This window comes from Cuculus canorus, chromosome Z (genome assembly GCF_017976375.1).
Source record: "Cuculus canorus isolate bCucCan1 chromosome Z, bCucCan1.pri, whole genome shotgun sequence".
Lineage (NCBI taxonomy): Eukaryota > Metazoa > Chordata > Aves > Cuculiformes > Cuculidae > Cuculus > Cuculus canorus.
Genome location: NC_071441.1, coordinates 62,970,160 through 62,991,885, shown reverse-complemented (window position 1 = coordinate 62,991,885; position 21,726 = coordinate 62,970,160). Strand labels below are relative to the sequence as shown.

Below are 21,726 nucleotides of genomic sequence, written 5' to 3'. Positions count from 1 at the left end.
CAAGGGAATGAGTTTTTTTAAAACATAGCAGTTTCAGATATATTGAAGGGGCACTTTAGTGCTCTGATTCACTGCCTTTTTACAGTGAGAATTCTTTTCCCCAACAAGCCTGACAGACACCAGTTGGCAAGTAGCTGGGAGGTGAAGGTATTGCTCCAAGTGAATTACAGTAGTACTGACTGGCCCAAGAGTTGCACCTGTGACTTGGGGGCTGCGATTGGGGGTGTGAAAGAACACCTCAAGGCCTGAGGTCAGTGCGAACAGATTAATTATAAGGTGAGAGCCACGTTCCAAGAAACACGTCATCATCCATATTTTTTTCTCTTTTTTGTGTGTATATGATTCTGGACCTCAGATTTTGATGAGAAATCTTTATTAAGAATACAGTCAGCAGTAAGATAATTAGCCCAGTTTCTTTGAACTTAAGGATGGTGATGGAAATCTTGACTGAACTCTGTCTTTATCTGCCATTTACCAAAACTAAGTAAAACTTTTTGAGTGCTCATATCTAAAAGAAAAATTTCATTTATCTTCATTATGTCTGTCAGCTACTAAGGACAAATAAGTAAGTGTAAAAAGACAGTGAATTTCTCCATAAATGATAGATTATGTGCTTATGTAGCATATCTTGATATATCATCTATTGTGTGATCCATGCCTTGTCACTTAACAACTACAGTTGTTGCTGGAAAGAGGAAGAACCCAGAAATGGACCGGAGACATATCAATTATTTTAATAAAGTGCAATAAAACTTAAGGGCATTTTCAGTATTCTTACTAATAGCATGGCCAGTACATAAATTTTATAAAATTTCTTTTACTCTGTTGCTGACTTTCTCCTCACTATTTCATTATGTGAGCCCATGTGGAATCTGAAATCTTCATAGGCAGCATTTTCTTTGAACTTTACATTATTTTACTTTTGTCCTGCTATGACTTACATAATTTCCCCTCTCATTTTATCCCTTATCCACTTCATGAACATATAAAGGTGTTATCCTCTATAGTCAGAACAGTGGAAATAGGTTCTTCTCCCTCTTTTTTATTTGCCAGCTGTATATGTATGAATGTATAATATGGAGAATTCCTTTCTGATATAAAAAATATCACATCTTAAAAACTGTAAATGATATGGGTGTTTATAAGGATAATGTTTACTGGGAAACATACAACTTTTAAAATAGAATATCGTAAAATACTCAAATATCTTCTACCTGAAAACACTTCACAGCAATGATAAATATATTTAGTTTCAATATGATTGCAAAGCAAAAATTAAACTGTGCTACTCTAATTCAGAGTAAAAATTTGAGGGGCTCAGGAATAGGTAGTTTCACTAATAATATTAGGTTTTAAATTTTCAAATTTTTTTTGCATAAGAAAAAGCAAGAATAACAGAAAATTGCCATCTGAAATTACTACTCATGTTAGTTTTGTTTTATTTACAGCAACGATCTAAAATATTCTTCTATATGCAATATGCTATTATGCATTTATGATAGATAACCACATGCACACCACAAATAGAATTCTTCTAATTACTTGAATAAATAGATTTTTGACATTGCTTAGTTTCAGAATGAGTTTCAAGTTTTATGAAGATATGTTTTATATTCTAACCTAGAAAATCATGAAATTTGCTGCAGGCAAATTTCATAGTGTGTTCATTACCATTTATGCAGTAGTTGTGGAGTTCAAGAAAAATCATACCTCCTTCTCTGCTGCAGTTGTGCTTTTGCAGGATTCAGACTTAGAATGTTTCCTCTTCACCATTTTTCATTGATATGCAGAATCTGCATAGACAAAGGTAATTCAACAGAGTTCATTGTATTCCGTTGTAACTTTTCAATTAATTTGATTGGGGTTTAGATCCAGTTTTATTTACTTGTCATCGAGATATATAGATATCTGTCTATATACCTTATGTCAAAAGAACACAGACGATTAATTTGGTCCCCTGATAAATGTTCTTTGATCGGTGTGGCACGCTACACTAGCAGGTAGACAGTGAAAGAGGTATTTGTTTCACATAAAACTAGTGACACACAAGTTACGTCTGCTAAATTTAAGCAAATAAAATACCTGACTTCCACAGCCAGATAGTTAACTTTATACAGCATGATGTAAACAGGAAATACATAACTAACTAACTAACTAACTAAAAATGGCAAAAATCAAATACTTTTTTTTTATTGTTTTCATGAGACACAGGACCATGCTTCTAAAATTTTTTTTTGAGAAAACTAATGAAATAAAAATTGGCAGCCAGTGTTGTCTCTCACTACTTTACATCAGCCATGGAAAATGCAATGAAATCTTGTCTAATATGGATTTTGTCACCTTTTCTAAAATGCCAGTACTGTTTGCTGTGCAGTGTGATAATTTGCCTGGGAACTGCCATCCCTTCCATGAGCCATTTCTGTATTTGCCAACACTCATTTGTATTCTCATTTCTTTTCTTGCTTTTTTAAAAAGAGGCTTATAATTGATGCAAGGTGACTGCAAATGTCAGACTGTACGGGGCAGATGCATTTACACACAACAGCTTTATGAGAATCTAAACTGCAAAATTGCTTTGTATAATCCCATTTTACATAGTACAAACTCAAAGTAGAGTATGCAGAGGGAAAGAAATGTCTGCAGGAGACAAGATATTGTAGTGTTTATGAGTGCAAATCTTGTGATGGATCGTGTTATAGCCCAATGGTGGTGCCAACGAAACTAGTCTCATCATCAGTTTTTACAGAGGAGATAAAATTAGTTAACAGCTAAACACACGTTCTAAATGCTTTGCTTACTTTTGATTGTACTTGAATCTCAAATGTACATTTTACATGAGTATTTGTGTCTCACATTTTTTGTTTAGTAAACCTTTGTCAAAAAAACCAAACAAAACAACCCAACAAAAAAATAACCTCTTAGCTTCTCTCTACAAACAAATGTTCTGAACAGGAAGACCTGTGTCAGCTAGCACAAATTTCCAGTCAAATGATTTAACATTTCAACGTGATCTCATGTGTGCCCAGAGCATAATAAAATCAAATTATTTCACTTCTGCTTTTTAGATATCTCCTCTCAAAAAGCTGCGGGCATGAGGTTTCTAGAGCATAATCAGTACTTAACACCCAGCAGTGAAAGTTGTTTGTTCACCTGTCACCATCACAAACACTCAGCCAGATCCTCACTAGGCAATTTGAACACCCAGTAGAATTTGAGAAGTGGTGTTCAACTACCCTAGGTTTGGTATCCACAGATTCTGAAGCAATTTGGTGGGTTCAGTATGATAAATCAATCTGCACTCATTTTGTTCTCTGTGAAGAATCTAAGGATACTTGATCAGCCTATTGAACATATTGCTGTACAAAGGAGAAAATGGAAGTAAATCCAAATGAAATAAGATCATAGATTTCTATAATACATATATATACTCGGGGATTTTTTCTCGATAGGGAGAAAGAGTTGTTGCTACCTTTCAGTCTTTTAGTTCAACATTGTCAAGGAAATACAGGCAGAGCTTCCTAAAGCATTTTCTTGGCATATATTTCATCAGTAATTTTTTAATCAATTCCAGCTGCACATTTCTTACCAAGGAAGGCATGAAAGAGAATCTAGGGTAACTGGTCATAGGAAGGTATTTTGAATACTTAAACAAATCTGATATTCAACATACAGTATGCTTTGAAATAATAGATATGAAGTTCTCTTAGTCTATGCTGTTCTTATGCAATGACTTTCAGAGCAGAGCTTGCTCTTTAAATAATAACTCTTATGTGCATAAATCCTGAATTTCTTTGAAATGTGCCTCTAAGGAACCACTGGCCTTTTCTGTGTAGTTCTGCAACTGTAAAAGACTAGAGTCACCCTCAGGGCCTCTCTGTATAAACAGCTTTTATTCAGCCTCCAGGATTGTGGAATGGAATAGGTGTTTTACTGAAATGCAGACAGCAGTGGCCCACTTCTCCTTACTTCACTTTGCAAACACTAATTTATCTGAACAGATTGGTGTGGGGAGTCTTGATTTCCCCTATGTGGTTCACTTAATATGCTTTCCTGTTAAGCTTCTTATGATGGGAGCATTCGACCTGTTTTCTCCAAGAGGATAAACACGGCCTGATTAATCAGAATGCAGATATCACCAGGGCTCTTTATTCACTCGGCAGCTGAGATATTTGCACAATTCTGTGACTTAACAAGACACATGTCTTTTTCCCTCCCCTGCTTAAGCCTTTCCATGCCTTCATAAACTGGACTGCTCTACAGGTGAACCCTCATGCAGCAAGGAACCTCAGGCCCAGTGGAATCACATAGTATTAAGAGGAGAATTCATAGCTTTTTTCCATTTTACTTATTTACTAACATTTTCATATCTACCTTTATTACTATGAACACCAGCATTAAACAGCAAAACTGCACCCTATAAAGCAATTTCACTTTTTGTATCTTTACTTTTATTCACATTAACATTGGAACGTTCACGTCTGCTATGAACGTAATGAAACTCAATGTTCTGTACTTTACTGCCTCTGGTCTGGTGAGTGAACTGTGCTGTGTTAATTTTTATTTTGTTAGATAAATAGCACTGTGGAGAACTGATCAGTTCACAACCTTTTTCTCATTATTATTATTGTAATGTAGCTTACAATCTCACACTGAAACAAGAGGGATTTCTTCTTTCCATTCTGCAGTCTGAGAAAAAGCCTTTTTTCCTAACCAAAATGATGAACGTACAGAAAAAGCTAAGGCACATTGCAGGAGATTAAGCAAACATTCTGAATCAATGTGTTAAATCTATTGAAAAGATTCTGTTTTCTTCCATTGTACAATAAGCTAAATCACAATAAATGGACTGGAATACACTAGATTTTCTCTTAGGATATTCTGCTTTTTAACTGACCCTGAAAATGAAACTAGTTCCTTTCTTTCCTGTCTCTCTAGAAGAGAATGCGAAAAAATATAGACAGCTGAATTATATTTTGAGTCAAGTCTTTGACAATTTATTTAGATGAGTTTCTGGCTTGTATGGACGGACAAGAAGACTAAAGGACAGAATGTAGGATATTTGACTCTTTAGTAGACTCAATTTATATCTCATACTGCTGACCAATATATAAAATTCTGCAATTGCTTGAGTTATTTTTGGAAAGAACCTCACGTCCAAAGCAGTTTTGCAAGTTCACAATAAAGGCTGGTGTACGTGCCGTAGAAATTTTTGCACAATTATTGAGATTTCATCACAGCTTCCTTTGCTTCTTTCCAAAGCACAGTCTTTTGGGTAAACATCCAGGACTAACTGCTTTGGGCTAACAACCGAGTTTTCCAACTCCCTGTAAACAAGAAAGAGGATCGATTTGAAGCTTTCACCTAATTCTAGCCACTTTACAAGAACAAATGAGGCACAAAGACTTACAGAACAACAAAGAGGACAAGGCTTGAGTTTGTGGCATTTTCACTTCTACAGATGATACAATTGCAGCTTTGTGAGTGGATGTTCTCAAGAACTTTACTTGTGTTATGTGACAAGATACTTTCAGCCTTGTGTGTTGAACCTGTAGCACAGGTATCAGAAGATAGGCCATGCACTGTCTAAGTACTTTTACTTAAACAGGGCAGGGCTTTATTTTACCCAAATTGGGTTATCACTTTTTAAGAGAAAAAAAAAAAAGAAGACAAGCATGACTATAATGCTAGAATTACAAGAGACTGTCATAAACTAGATACGATATGTACAGTACATGATAGCTCTAATTATGTTAGAAGATGTGTCCATGCAGTAATTGTCAAGATAATCTGCTTGAAAATGTATTTCTGTATACCAAGCTGTCAAGTACTTGTAAAAAAAAAAGTACAGTAAAAAAAAAAAAAAAGAAAAAAAAGAAAAAATAAGGTAATTTTTAGCCAACCATCTCATAGCCACTGTTTAATCAATGTGTTGTTTTCACAGTAAATTTGCTTTACTGTATAGTAAACTGGAAGATTACAGTGTAAGTCTTCTGCAGCTGTGTTGTTTAGATCTAGATTTTCTGAAGTCTTACAATACACTTTAAATATTTCATTGAAAATTAGAAACAACTAAATATTTGAGAATTTTGTCCTTAGTACAAATACTAGTAAGTGTCCTTAATACAACACTCCTGCATCTCTTCTCAACAAACTTAGAAAACACTTCTAGTGGTCTGGCCTCTCTCAGATTTCTGTTTTTTAAAGCTGAGGAAATATTCTTACAGCTGAGTTCATTTACAGACTTACACAGTCTAATCCATTGCTTTCAGAGTATATTAGTATATCTAAAGAATACAAGACCTGACATGAGCCACTAATATATTTGAGATCCACAAGAAGAGCTCTACTGTGTAAGGCACATCATTACAGATATTATTTTATCAAGTGTCATCATGGAAAGCCATTGAATAAATATCTTGCTGTTTGTCCACCTACCTTTCACAAAACAGTTTCCTTTTCTGAGCCAGTAGAGAGTTCAGTGTAAGCAATGAAAAAATTACTACAGGCACTATCTCTTTTATTTTCTTGGATAAAACAGTCCCGTGTAGTTACATGAACTGTGTAATTGAATGTGTGTGCAAATGAATATGTTTATCTCAGCTTCAACTTAATGGAAATATTATGCACCTTAGTAATAACTTCTTAGAAGTTAAGAGGCAATACCATATTCTTAATCACTATGTCACAGCATGGTAGAATAGGCAAGCTGTTTAAGTGGGGGACCTTTTTGGATTGATTGCCTGACATGATAATTATGTTGCAATTGATTCTGTAAATGACTCCATTCAAAAACATGCTGGATACCCTCCCAGTAGACTCTCACGAATAATATGGTCCACAGTGCTTGTAGCACTACAACAATATGTGGCAGTGCTGAGATTAATGTTATGCTTGCTTAGATACCATGATTTACAGCGCTATTCACAAAAAAAAAAAAAAAAAAAAGAATTTTCAGGAGTTACAGAGGTGGCATACAAGAGGAAAACAATATTTTTCTAGAATGAACTCTGTTATTCAGGCTTTTGACCTATTCCTTTCTGCGAGCTGATCCTTTAAATCAGTAATTTTATTTTTTTTTTTAAATCTCACATCATTTATTCAGCCATGAGAGAAATACACTGTGCTTTCTATTCAATTGTTAAGACTGCACAAATGTGTACATCCTTATGACATTTGTTGTGGCCAGAAAAAATGATAAGCAAGGATAAAGACTAAAGCTGTAATACTGAGTGTCACAGATTTGATTGGACTAGCTTAATCCCCTGCAAAGCATTAATGAAGATGTCAAACCTGGATGCAGAAAGTGGTTTCAATCAAATCTGCAGATGATTCTAAACTGAGCAGGCTTGCAAAGATCAAGAAGAACAAAAAAAAATGCCAAAAAACAAACCCCCAAAACCCCAAACAACTCCTCTAAACCACTCACCCACCCTCCCAGAAAGAAATTAGCAAAAAGGAGAGTCACAGCTAAAGGTCAGAGAGGCAGTAGGATATAAAAGAGAAGATAGTTTTCTGGCCCTTTGGAATCAGTCCCATGATGTTAAACTGAGACATATAATCTACTTCATAAATGTTACCCATTGACTTGCTATACTAGCACACTGCCCCAGGCTGTTTCAACTTTATATACATAACATTCTTTTTGTCCAGAATTCTTAAGCAGTCAATAAGAGGGGCATGGAAAAAATTCTCCAAACATAATTGTATAGGCAGAAAATTAGTTGCACTTCTGCAGAAACATTAAATTTGTGTAATTTAATAAATTAACTTTTAATAAGTTGTCACTTTTTAACCTGCCGTGTTACATAGAATCATAGAATGGTTTGAGTCAGAAGGGACCTTAAAGATCATTCAGCTCCAACCTCCCTGCCATGGGCAGGGACATCTTCCAAGGGATCAGGCTGCTCAAAGCCTCATCCAACATCTCCAGGAATGTGAATGGTATAGTGTATAGAAATTTATTCCCAAACTGATAGGAAGAGAAGAAGGTATGAGAAAAGTTCATTAAAATAATGTTCAAAATACTAATCTATCAGCATGCAAGTGAGAGTGTGACAATACAGGTAAAACCAGATAATCTGGGAATGAACAGAAATATAGTTCAAGCACAAACAGTGAGTAGGCCATAAGAAGTTTACAGAAAAAACAACGATAAATAATACTACTAAGATGAAGTTCAAGCATTAAAATATGTGAAAACTTAAATCACAAGTTCAATTTTGAATCATCTTCTTGTCTTGACAACACATAACATAGACTGCAATAATTTTTGCACTTCTGCTTTTTATTGTTTCACCTTATCTGTAAATGTTTGGCTTGATCTCAAATAAGTGTACTGAACAAATTTAAGCTAATCAGAAATACATTTTGGAATTATTGTTGTGTTTTGTTTGGCTAATGAGCTGAAAACTTAGTTATTCACAAAGCTCCAAAAAATATGTTCAGTCAATCCACCTACTCAAAGAATTGTTTTTAGTTTGACACAATACTGTTTTCTGTAGCAGAGTAGCTCTCAATTGTCTACAAGTGACAAGAACTTAGATTTCTTCAAGGAAAAATGAATACAGAGCTACCTGCAGTATTTTAAATCTTAAGAATAATTTTTTTCTAACTTATATTTCACCTAGAAGAAGAAATTATCTGTGCAACTCTGTTAAAAAGTGCTGCATCTTTAAGCGGTTATGGCAAAACCAGATATGTTCCCCAAAACCGGAGGTACTTAAAAAAACTGGAGACATTTCTACAATAATAACTTCAGTTTGTGGGCTGAGTATCGTTTTTGTCAGATTGCAAAGCCCACTGTTTTGGCCAATCCTGTATTTCTTGAAGATATGAATCTCAGGATATGAAGTGTTTCTTAAAATAAATATAAATATAAAAATTGTATGTGGGATTTTCTATCACATTTGGGATTTTAAACAAATGAATCATGGTAGATTTCACAACTTCTGTTACTCTGTAGAACTGTAGTATCATATACTGATAAATAAAGGAATAAAAGAATTATGTAGGCATGTGGCTTCCTGCTTCATGCCTACATGTTTTCTTTTAATCATTTACAGTGCTGGATTGTACTTTCTGTCTCACCACAAAAATGAAGAAAGAGGCAAGCTTCTAAGAATGATTATATACAAAAATCCCATCAGCCAGGAGACCTGCCAGTATTATCCCATTGAAGGCAACTCTCCAAAACACTGTACCGGCATTTATGGGTCCCAGCCCATGGGAAGGAAGACACGAAGAAGGGAAAATATGGCTGTGTCTGCAATCCAAGAAGCACAAGGAGTCTCCGAATGGGTGGCTGGCAACCATCTGTAAATTATGGGGCCAAAGAATGTGTCCCTTCACTCTCAGCACAAAGGAAAGCCTTTTTCTCCCCATCACGGTAGGGTCTGGCTGTGAGCCACCCCTACCATAGGCCAACAAAGCACTGTGAGGATTGAGGTGGGATGGAGGACTACAGCTTGTGGCACCCAGGCTGACCTGCAGCCTGACAAAAGAGAAAATTAAGGAAATGTTGGGGTGCAGCGGGCATTATCTCATTGTTGCTTGCTGATGTACATCATGCACAGCACCACTTACTGTGCGGACAATCCCTGTTCACCTCTGTCTGACACAAACAACTGAAGCCTAGCTTTTATAAAGGCTTTATTCTTGTATCAAAAGCAATGTGTTCAGAGTTTTAAAAGATATTAGATGTTATTTGCTGGACAGTGTTAGATGCATGTCAGTTACTTCAATTATGAAATAACCAAAACTGCGGCCTTCGGAAAGTTTAGTAATCCATTACTGGGCTGTTATTGCTTGTTTTTTGAAAGTCCACTCTGCATCAGAACAACAAGGTGTATTGTGGTTTGCCCTTTTTTTTTTTTTTTCTAAAAAGCTTTGCAAAACTTCTAACATGAGCTATCATGTCAGTTCAGCAGTTATCTCCTTTGGAAATGCAATAGACTTTGATTTATTTAATATTAAACTAAACCTGTATTTTAGCCAGAAATTGTGTAAACCTTCAATGGATTCAATATATATTGTTAGACGCATTTCACAATCACTTCAGACTAAATATTAATATTTTAAATAATACCAAGATATAAAACCGTTGGGAACCAAACATAAGGAAAGCACTGACAAGGATTTGCTGAGACAGGAATATGTTAAATAAATAAAGGGCAAACTGTGTCACAATAGCAGCTGGGAAAGAAAACTAATTCAATGCTGATATAAGTAAAGGCCAAGAACTGATGATATATGCAATGATAACTATAAGAGCACAGCTAGTTTTTACTAGAAAATAAGTATGGGTCTGTCACATCATTTGGGGGGTCATGGGAGGAGGCTGCCTCTGCTACTTTTCTGATCACACAGTGAGCTAAAATAACCAGCCCCACAGAGAATATTAAATTTTCTTTTCTTTCTTGCCAAGTTATTTTTCTGCTCTTTAGGGAAACTGAATCAAATTATTATGTGCTCAGATAAGTGCCACAGAGAGGGTAAAGTAGAGTGGGCAGGCAGGGGAGAAGGAAACAGGTCATGCAGCAGAGAAGAGCTGTTAACTTAGCACAAGTCATCTTCTGAAAATATACTCTCAGGGATTTGGTTGTAAAACCTCTTTACAGAAGAGCTAGTCTACTTCTGACATCCCTAGACCAAGGAAGGTCAGGATTTGCACGAACGTTTGTGTGCTTGAATTTTAAAAATTGCAGAACTCTGTATTCTGTTTTTTAATTCTGTTCCTACTAAAGCAGTCTCCTGAATCTAACCTGTGACATAAAATCACAGAACTAGCTGCAATACAGTTTACTATGTGTATTTTTGTCCTTCAAGTGGAATACAGCCATTTGCATGTTACCAAAAATTGTTGCAAATAAACACCACAGTTAAAGACCTTGTAATATCATAACAGGTTTTACGCATTAATGTGCTACTTAGGAGAAGCTAGGCAAACTGGTTCAGAATATAACAGGTTCACACCTGAGACCAAAACCGATGTGATAGCTGGATGTATGCACTGAAGAGGCATCTTCTGCTATCAGCGTTCACAAACTCCAGAGCTCTTCCTGGACTAGCTTTGCTTAAGGCATTCTCAGACTAGTCTAAGCTACTAAGTCACACAGCTTGTGTTTACTTTGACTAAAAACCCAGTTAAAATCCAACAGTGTCCTTGACTGACTGGAGCACATATCTGGGTCAGAGAAGGCAGAGGGGTTCTGGCCACTGCTATGAACAGAGGCCAAGCTGCTACAAAGGCAAAGCCCCTCATTACTGGAAAGGTGGAAGGGGTGGATATAGAGCATGTGGAGCAAGGTGAAAGGGAGAACTGAAAAGGTTATTTTATCTACTTTTTCAGGACTTGTTTGAATTATTTCATAATTTGCTCAATTTGATGAATGATTTGAAGAATTTTTGTGATGTTGCCAGTCAACTGGGATTGGAAATCATAGCAAAAGGATAAATAAATATTTTTTTTTTTAATCCTAAACCATTTTGCTTCAGTGCTATCTTGCAGTAATGGTTGTCATGTGAAAGTAATTCTTCCACATAAAGGAGAGAGTTCATCATGTATATCTTAGTTTCCTCCCAACCAATTTGTAAATATTGAAATAGAATTTAAAGGAATTTTATTCCCGATTTGATTAGTTAAAATTATGAAACAATGTCTCCTGAAACGGTAAATGTATCTCACAGGCTTTTGTAGAAAATAGCCATTTTTTAGCAGTTTACAGAAAGTAAAAGCTTGTAAATTCTGAAATTAAACTTTTTTCTAAGTTTTCTAAGCAGACAAACTTTGCCTTCCTTCATTAACTGCTGTCAAAGTCTGTAAGCTTGATAATTTCTTAACAGCTTCATGGTTGCATCAAGACCTGCCAACACTCAACAAAATTAGTATTCTACTCAGAACTAAGAAACATGTACGTCTATAATAAAAAAGTAACATGAACATTTCAAGTGGAGCAATTGAAAAGTGTAGCTGAATATTCTTGAATGTTTTTCCTCTTCCTTGGTTAAATTTTTCCACCAAGTACCTTGTACTGCTTGCAATGGTATCAGTAAACACAACTGCAGTGTGTTACTGAATATCATCTACTAATAATCTAACAACACACTCAGTTCCCAGATATGTCTCTGCCTAAAAGGTAGAATGACCCTTCTGAGCCTGCTCCTTCCAGAGTCTGGAATACAAAACTTTGAAAAAAAAGGGATCCACTTTCAATTTCTCCTTGAGAAAGCAATCCATGATAAACATCCAGAACTGTCTTCACTGGTGTCTCTGGATTACTTTTAGCTGAATTTTTGGCTGCAATACATTGCACTCCTCAGGGATGTGGCATTTCCAAAATTTATTCCTGAAAATGCTGTGAAGGGCAGAGGGAATGTAGAGGAACAGTAACAACACTTTCACATAGGAAGTGTGAATATTAGCCAAGAGGTTGATACAACAGGAGTTTTATATGTAAACTATCTTATGTATACTTGCTGGTTTATTCCATTCTTTATGCAGACACACACCAGTATTTATGACCTTGACTATTTTGCAAGTCAAGTGATGGACCACTCGCTGCAGATTTGGTGCTTACTCTTGCAGAACCCCAAGCTACCAAATCCATACAGATCAAAGCAATGCTATGTCAGATCACATTTAGACTCAGGAAATGCACATTAACTCAAGAATTACATCTGAACTAATAATCCCCCAGTCTCAACAGGGCACCGCCACTGTACTCTCTGTACCACATCCGGATTTAACTTAGATTACACCTGACAGCTCAATGTTTCTGCTTTATATTGCTGTGTAATTTCCTGGCTAGAGTCAGGACAGATGAAGTCCATACCACACACCAGCCTTCACTGATATTTGGCTGTCTGTTTCTGTGAAATTTATAAATTTTCTTCCCATATTCTAGGTTGGGAGGACCGTCTCGGCTCAGTTAAGCTTAATATCTTTTTTACATCCCTTGCCTGTATATGTCCTTTAATGACTATCTGAGTAGTAAATAACCCACAAAAATCAATATGCACACAGAAGCAGGCATCACGTTCATTAAAATAAAAAACATTGCCCTATCTGTCTTCACTAAAATTTACCATTGTCATCATGATGCCTTCCCATTGATCAAGTTAATCTATCTATACAGTAAAAAGCCCACATCTTTTAAGGCGTCAAAGGTATTTTCTCCATTTTTACACTTCTCTCATGGAGAGAAGCTGATCGTAGAGTCATAGAATCACTAGGTTGGAAAGGACCCACTGGATCATCAAGTCTAACCATTCCTAACAATTTCTTAAATCGTGGCCCTCAGCAACTAGTTCACCCATCCCTTAAACACCTCCGGGGAAGACGACTCCACCACCTCACTGGGCAGCCTGTTCCAGTGTCCAATGTCCCTTTCTGTGAAAAATTTTTTCCAGCCTCAACCTCCCCTGGCAGAGCTTGAGGCCATTCCCCCTTGTCCTGTCCCCTGTCACTTGGGAGAAGAGCCCAGCTCCGTCCTCTCCACAACCTCTTTTCAGGTAACTGTAGAGAGCAATAAGGTCTCTCCTCAGCCTCCTCTTCTCCAGGCTAAACAACCCCAGTTCCTTCAGCCGCTCCTCGTAAGACTCGTTCTCCAGCCCCCTCAGCAGCTTCATTGCTCTTCTCTGGACACACTCCAGAGCCTCAACATCCTTCTTGTGGTGAGGGGCCCAGAACTGAACACAGTACTCAAGATGCGGTCTCACCAGTGCCGAGTACAGAGGGAGAATGACCCCCCTGGACCTGCTGGTCACACCGTTTCTGATACAAGCCAAGATGCCATTGGCCTTCTTGGCCACCTGGGCACACTGCTGGCTCATGTTCAGTCGGCTGTCAACCAACACCCCCAGGTCCCTCTCCTCTAGGCAGCTTTCTAGCCAGACTTCTCCTAGTCTGCAGCACTGCATAGGGTTGTTGTGCCCAAGTGCAGGACCCAGCATTCAGCCTTGTTCATCCTCATGCCATTGGTCTCAGCCCAGCAGTCCAGTCTGCTCAGATCCCTTTGCAGACCCTCCCTACCCTCCAGCAGATCTACACTTCCTCCCAGCTTAGTGTCATCTGCAAACTTGCTGAGGGTGCACTCAATGCCTTCATCCAGGTCATTGATAAAGACATTGAACAGGGCTGGACCCAGTACCGAGCCCTGAGGAACCCCACTTGTAACTGGCCTCCAGCTGGAGTTAACTCCATTGACCACCACGCTCTGGGCCCGGCCATCCAACCAGTTTTCAACCCGGAAGAGTGTGCGCCTGTCCAGGCCGGAGGCTGACAGTTTCTGAAGCAGAACACTGTGAGAAACTGTGTCAAAGGCTTTACAGAAGTCCAAGAAGACTACATCCACAGCCTTTCCCTCATCCAGTAGTCGAGTCATTTTGTCATAGAAGGTGATCAGGTTAGTTTGGCAAGATCTGACTTTCATGAACCCGTGTTGACTGGGCCTGATCACCCGGTTCTCTTGCGTGTGCTTCATGATACCATTCAAGATCACCTGTTCCATGACTTTCCCCAGCACTGAGGTCAGACTGACAGGCCTGTAGCTCCCTGGATCCTCCCTGCAATCCTTCTTGTAATTGGGCACAACATCAGCCAGCCTCCAGTTCAGTGGAACCTCCCCAGTCACCCAGGACCGCTGGAAGATTTTGGAAAGGGGTTTGGAAAGGATGTCCACCAGCTTGTTTAATACTCTTGGGTGGATTACATCCAGCCCCATAGACTTGTGGGTGTCTAGCTGGGCAAGTCTCTAACCGCCTCCCCTTGGATCATGGGAGCCTCATTCTGCTCCTCTAACTCCTGGGTTTGTACACAGAGGGAACAACTTCACTTACTATTAAAGACTGAGGCAAAGAAGGCATTAAGTACCTCAGCCTTGTCCTCATCCCTTGGCACTGTTGTTCCTTCTATGTCCAACAGGGACTGAATATTCTCCCTCGTCCTCCTTTTCTTGTTAATGTATTTGTAGAAAGATTTTTTTATTATCTTTCACAGACATAGCCAGTTTGATTTCTAGTTGGGCCTTAGCCCTCCTGATTTTTTCCCTGCATGATCTCACTTCCTCCCTGTAGTCCACCCAAGGCACCTGTCCCTTCTTCCAAAGCTCATAGACATTCCTCTTCTTTTTGATATCTCTCAAGATCTCCCTATTTAACCAAGCTGTTTTTTCCCCCTGCCAGCTCGTTTTCTGGAACACGGGAATGGCTTGCTCCTGAGCTGCTAGGATTTCATTTATGAAGAGCACCCAGCCCTCATGGACTCCCTTGCCCTTACAGACTGTCTCCCACAGGACTTTGCGCATGTCAATAATGACAGAAAGATATAAACTATTCATGTAAGAGAATATGTCGCTCATTTGAAAACCAGCATCATGTTGGCCTCCTAAGGCAACAGCAATCCTTGTGGGTACAGATACATACAGACTTGCCATTTGTGGCTGTACAGGACAGGCAATTCTTGGTAAGCTAATGCTCAGCTGCATTTGAGAGCCCAAACTCTGATTAACAGTCTAGAGAAATGCCTTTCTCTATTTATGTTGTACTACTTGTACTGCTGGAAGCAACATGTTACAATATACAGTTTTCTTCTGGCACTTCCATTTAATGACGTACAATTTTATTTTCTCACAGACCACTGAGAGATACAAAGCATTCATTTTAGATACTGAGTTCAATAACATTGATGAAAGGATTTTTAGTTAAACAGTTTTGGCAGCAAATTAACTCAGGCACAATTTTCCTATAGAACACCGTTGGCACGTAATTTGTTACAAATCAGTGTACACTGACTTAAACTTCTAGGAATCATTTCTGATATCTGACATGGTTTTCTAGAGCTGCACCAACTCTGAGATGGCAAAGCATATCTCAATACATTAGCATCACAACATTGTGATTAAAAACCTTCAAATATTTAATACAACATAAAGATGTGACAAGACAGCATTCATCATCTTCCCTTTTCTCTCCCTCTTTGGAGCTAACTGTGTTATCTGTAAACCTGAATCTTGACTTTGCTGCTGCTTGAAGCCTAGGGGTTGTATGACCCTGTTTGTTTGGTCAGAATGTTTTTTTTAATGCCCTGTACATCGTTGTCGCTTATGATGTGAAAAGATATTGCAGAATGTGGCATATTTTATTTTGCTGCACCACCGTAGCTCAGTTGTAATTCAGTAAATGTAGCCCATTTTCTTTGGGATTATGTACCTATTTATCAGACAAACGTAGCCTGGAAGTCCAAGATGATTTATGGAAAATTGCATTTATAATAAATAGTCCTACTAGAGAAAAATAGATTAAATTGTGCCCCAAGTTACACAAAAACCTATCAGTTTATCTCTGCGGTCCTCAGTGCTACTCCAAGCATAATTTAGGATAATTTGGGGCATGATCCTTTGCATAATTCAGTATCTTTGTACTGATCTCAAGTCACTGTTTACAAATGCTTATTACATTAAAATATACTTCAGATAATGGAAAATTACCATATAAATAACTTCCAGTCCTCATCCCCCTTCCTATTTCCTATTCATCTAGGCTTTTTCTTATGATATTTTCAAACAAGACATCATGTGAAACTTAAATACGTGATGTTATTATTTTTTATGTGAACTGATTTTATGCAGCTTGGCTAAAAGAATAGAAATAGGTAATGAAACAGGCTCATAAGGATATTCTCTCAGAGAAGCCAAGTCTGCCTTCATTTCCATCTAAGCACTGCAATGTTTTGCTGTGGAAGTTTTAAAAGCGAGCAGTAGCATCACATAGTTTTAGCAATTGGAGACTTTTTTTTTGCTTATAGGACAAAAGAATTTGACTACCATGCCAGGATTTTCTCTACTTGCTACTAATATTGAAACTGTAGTGACTTCAGTGAATAAGGAGGCTAGATAATGTAATTAATTAAAAAAATGTGGCATAGGTTAATTTATATTGACAAAAACATACTGGTATTCTGGCAGCTTAATTTCCTTTGGGATGTACTGTTTGAACCAGTCACAATGCAACCTTCAGAATTTGGAGTCTTAGGAAGCTGGTTGATTGCTAGCTAGAAAACCCAGTAATGAGTAGTTTCCAAAGCATGTCTGTCCTTCATTTCCTTACTCCCATCTCTTTCCCTAACTGCCTGGCAAGGTGACAGTAGCACACACTGCGTCTCATCTGCGTCCCAGGACTGAAGTGAGCTATACTTTAGGGCAATGACATAAATGTTGCCTTTTCCTCTCTACGGTTTTGAAAACTTCTTAACATTGAGCCTCTTACCTTATGTCCGATTTGGATGATGGTGGCCAAGAGTTCAAAAAGTGAGACCTGGAGGCAGATAACACAACTTCTTAGGCCTTGTTTCCTCAAGGAACTAGACAGGAAACCAAATGAAGAGCATGATGTTCAACTAAAAATAACCTGTGGCACCATGGAATCTTTATATGAAAACTGACTGAGTGCAGACAAGCTTTAAACAACGGATAAAGAATATGAACAATACGCAAGTTCTTCTCTCAAGCTTTCAATAAAAATTAAAAACCGTAGTCTCTGAAATCTACACAGGTTAGGACACCATTCAGAGGGCCAGACCTGTATTTTTCTGAATTACTGCTACTTGCTTTATAATCTATGGTGTCTTAAGCAGAGATTTAACAGATGGTTGGGATTTTATCTAAGCTGTCATGACTGGCTGCTACATTGAGATCAACTCAAACTTGAAATAAGCACATCTGGATTAAAAAGATCAAACATTGAGTAAAATAATTTGAACTAATGCCTGTTTTGCTTGCTTTGCTGAAAAGTGTAAAAATAGTGGAAATGAAAGGGTTCTTACAAAATCAGAACCAGCTACCTGATTCACTGTGACAACATATGGAAGTCAAGCTTCTCTTTCCTATGTCCTTTCCCTCCCTATGCCACATCCCCTTTCCTCCCAGCGTATACCATGTAATTTAATACAATAATGAGCTATTCAGAGCTCTCAATAGGATGACTAGCCTCATTTTATTGATTTACAGGCAATATGCTTTGTCCTAAAGAAAGACAAATAAAACAATATTGCTTTTACTTCATTCCTACTAAGCATTAAATTCCAGAATGATATGTTTTAGGTTGTACCTAAATGTACCTATGGTACCATTATGATATTTCTTTTCTATTTCAACAGAAAGAACACAAACAGATAATTTCCAACATTGTGGTTCACTCTCCCTGTAAGTGCATGAAGTTGTACTTTGCCCAGGCCTGAAAGTATCAGAACATTGGGGAAAACTAAATTTAGGTGCAGGGTTCTAAATCCATGCCATAAGGAATAATCAAACTTTGTGATGAATATTACACCAGGAGACAAAAGGACCACACAGAATCCAAAGAAATAAAACTATTCAGGCTGAAAATATACTTTGAGCAATATTCAGTAGCCAAAAGGCTGAAACATTGCAGTCATATATTGCAAGGTAAGCTGCTGCCTGTTGACGTTCAGAATAAGTTAGATGACCACTAACAGAGCTAAAATTGGGGTGCAGAAGTTTCTTGCTCCCCAGAATATTTGTTGATGTTATATCTGGGAAAGCCTCTGCTTTAATAACTACATAACTAGAAGTCAATAAGAACTCTTTCCAAAGCATACTCATACTCTGACAGAAATGGTCTGTATTGGGATGTATCATTTGTCCTTTTAACAAGTTTGATAGCTATTACATGGCAAACCAGCTGATTTGTTTCTTTAAGCATTTTGCCAATAAAGTCTTCTGAAGCTTCTGCATTCAAGGAGAAGAAAAACAATTTAAACACTCTCTTTTTGGTAGAACAGACTATTTCATAAAGAAAGAACCAGAATGGATATGCTGAACATGTATTTTAAATGAGAAAGAAAAAAGTTTGTGCACTACATATATGATAGTATTGAACTGTAAAGGCTTCTTTGACGGTTTAGATCCCAAAAGGGACAGGACTTCATGGACAATCCTGTTCTTATTTAAGTCTTTGAAATGGCTAAGCAATTTTTAATATGAAAAGGAATATTAAGCAGGTATTCTACCTTGCTTAAGCTACCTAAAATGCAGTTCAGCAGCTGAAATCCAGGAAGCACGCCAGCATCTTATAATGAGATAATGTTACAGACACCACCAGAAAATACTCTACGGATCACTTCTTGGAGATAATATTTCAAAACCACTACGCTGTCTGAAAATACAGGCTGATTTTCATGTTCTCATACCATAGCAACTGTGTCTGCCTCTTTTCTTATTACAGTGGTAATACGAAGTATCTTGGCTGCAGCCTGAGAGGACAGATTTTATTATAGCTTCATTGCACACTTACTGCAAAGTCACCAATATATTATGCTTGCATTTTTTTTTCTGTAGAAGGATATGGTTTTGCTGTTCTGCTAACAATCTGTTAAAGAAATTAAAGGCTGGAAGCCAAAGAATAGATAGCTATTGCTATTACACCAAAAGATTTATGTAAGAACATAATGGGTTTTTAACATTAAATATATGCTTTTTAACAGAAAGATGATGATGTCCTAGGTTAGTGGAGTAGTGCATTAAGAAATACCTTGCAACTGCACACAATGTAATTTAAGTATTAATAGCACTGTCAGACTGCTTAAAAAACCAATTAATTAAAAAAAAAATGTAAAAAAGAAAAAAAAAAGAAAACCACTCTTGAAACCATCTGTAAGGCATCCAGCTAATCTAGACAAAAAGTGCACGAGCCTTTTAGAGCTCTTTGTTAACAGCTGCCTGTGGTTTACAGGTAATCAGTACAGATTCTTACCTGCATTATTCAGGATAGTTGCAAGATGTTTTCTTGTCCACTGTCATCAAAGTATCAATGATATTTAGGTCAACGAAGCCATTTTGAGTGGAGTCATTTTGCTTCCTCTTAGCTGGCAAGAAAAATACTTATTTGGAATTTATGCTGTTGAGAATTGTTGGAGGCACTTGCATGTCCTCAACCATAAAGACGGTGCATTATTTGGAATTCTAGTGGAGTGACTCCTGCTTCTAATCTCCCAATGACCATGGAAATGTCACTGATTGTAAAAAGCAAATGTTCTTTTCTCTCATCTTCAGCCTAGACATGGTTTTCTAGTTGTGCATTACTGCTAGGATATGTTAGTTATAAAAATCAAGGAGCGACTTTGAAAGTATTCTAGAGGTAAAAACAGATTCACAAGATAGCCAGCATTCATTCAAGTGGACAGATAGGTACAAACTCATTTCTGCATAGGCTGTAAATTAAATTCCCATGCTGACTCATATGCCCAAATGTACAGTAAGTATACTACGCGCTGTAACTCTGCAGCCAGTATGTAGCTGCTATCTTGGTGAAGCTGAGCAAAATGCATTCCTGATTAAAAGCTTTTCACACTATAAAGTTCAGCAATAACCCAGGGCTCAAATTTTATTACTTTGGAGACTTTTTTTACCCAACAGAACCTGGAAAATAAAAGGCTTTTCCTTAAAGGGAACTAACTACTTAGAATCAAAGGGAAGGGAGAAAAATAATTATTTCTTGATGGGTAATTTGTAAATATGCAAAAAAAAAATGAATTCTTACAATAAAATGAATTTGCAAAATAAATGATAGCTACAATTATGTACTTTTGACCTGTCAAGATCTACCGCAGAAGATGATCTTGATATTTTAATCCACATTCCAATATGACTTAGCAAAATTTTTCCTTATAAAATTAGTCTCAAAATATTTTAATGTACCATGAAGTTATTTTCTTGATAGACTGGAACAGTGAGAATTTTTTCTTATTTACATCAAGGGCCTGATGTTAAACAAAACACAGTACAGGGTTCTTTCAAATTCAAACTGTTTAAGCTGCTACCAGTAAACCAAGAAGTACGTGTTTTCTGGAAGATTGTATATACTGAGTGACATGGTATTAAATGGTGCTATATTGCTAGAAGGCTTTTTTGTGCATTTGGAGCAGCTGAAGTCAAATTACTTTTACAGCTATGATCAAATATTGGGCATTATTCAAAGACTAAAATAAAGGAACATTCAATGATGTAAATATGTCAGAAGGCTTTTTCTTCAATACTTCTCTATCCTCTTTTGTATTGAAGTACCTGAGACTCAGGGTTTAACTTCTTTAAGCTTCTATAATTAAAATTGGCGGAGTAAGTACTTCCTGAATAGCCATCTCTTTTGTTGCAGGATGTTTTAAAATGCTTTTTTGGTTTCTTTTTTTTTTTTTTTTTTTTTTTTTTTTAGGTTAAGAAAGTAGTAGTGATCAGTGCAAGAATCTTAGAAAATCAATCAGGCTGATTGCTATTCTACTGATACTCCTCTCTCTCATTTAGCATGTAAAAATACAGCTTTAGAGTTATATTAAAAGAATAATAAATCACAAAAATAATAAAATCTGGCATCTAGCTGTCATTACAGGAAAGCTGAATCTGAGAAAGCAATTAGCACTGATTTATTTCTAAACAATAATGGCACAGCCATCTTCATAAACAAAATTCAGTATATTTTGCCCTCAGTATGCATGTAGCCCTATTGAGTTGAAGCCAGCAGTCTAGTGTCTGTACTGTACATCTGTAAAATCAGATGTGCATATTTAGGCCCAATATCAAACTAAACAGAGCAATAATTATTAACTTAGGAAGAGAACCCAAGCCTATAAACAAGCATTGGAGTCCCAAATAGCTTTTCAATAAGAATTAAATGTGATGGCCTTTTTCTGGTAGAACAGACATTCAAGAAAAGTTCTAC

General features: G+C 37.2%; 1 protein-coding gene across 12 annotated transcripts in view; it reads right to left on the bottom strand.

Annotated features, from left to right (window-relative positions):
* Positions 1-21,726, bottom strand: part of PRR16 (proline rich 16) — a 200,663-nt gene that overhangs the window by 12,397 nt on the left and 166,540 nt on the right. For all 12 annotated transcript variants that reach the window (XM_054054538.1, XM_054054536.1, XM_054054528.1 and 9 more), the window contains 3 exons: positions 19,768-19,879; positions 17,263-17,356; positions 1,711-1,793 (listed from right to left, as the gene is read on the bottom strand). The gene's annotated coding sequence lies outside the window, so the exon portion shown is untranslated. The remainder of the gene's footprint in view (positions 1-1,710; positions 1,794-17,262; positions 17,357-19,767; positions 19,880-21,726) is intronic.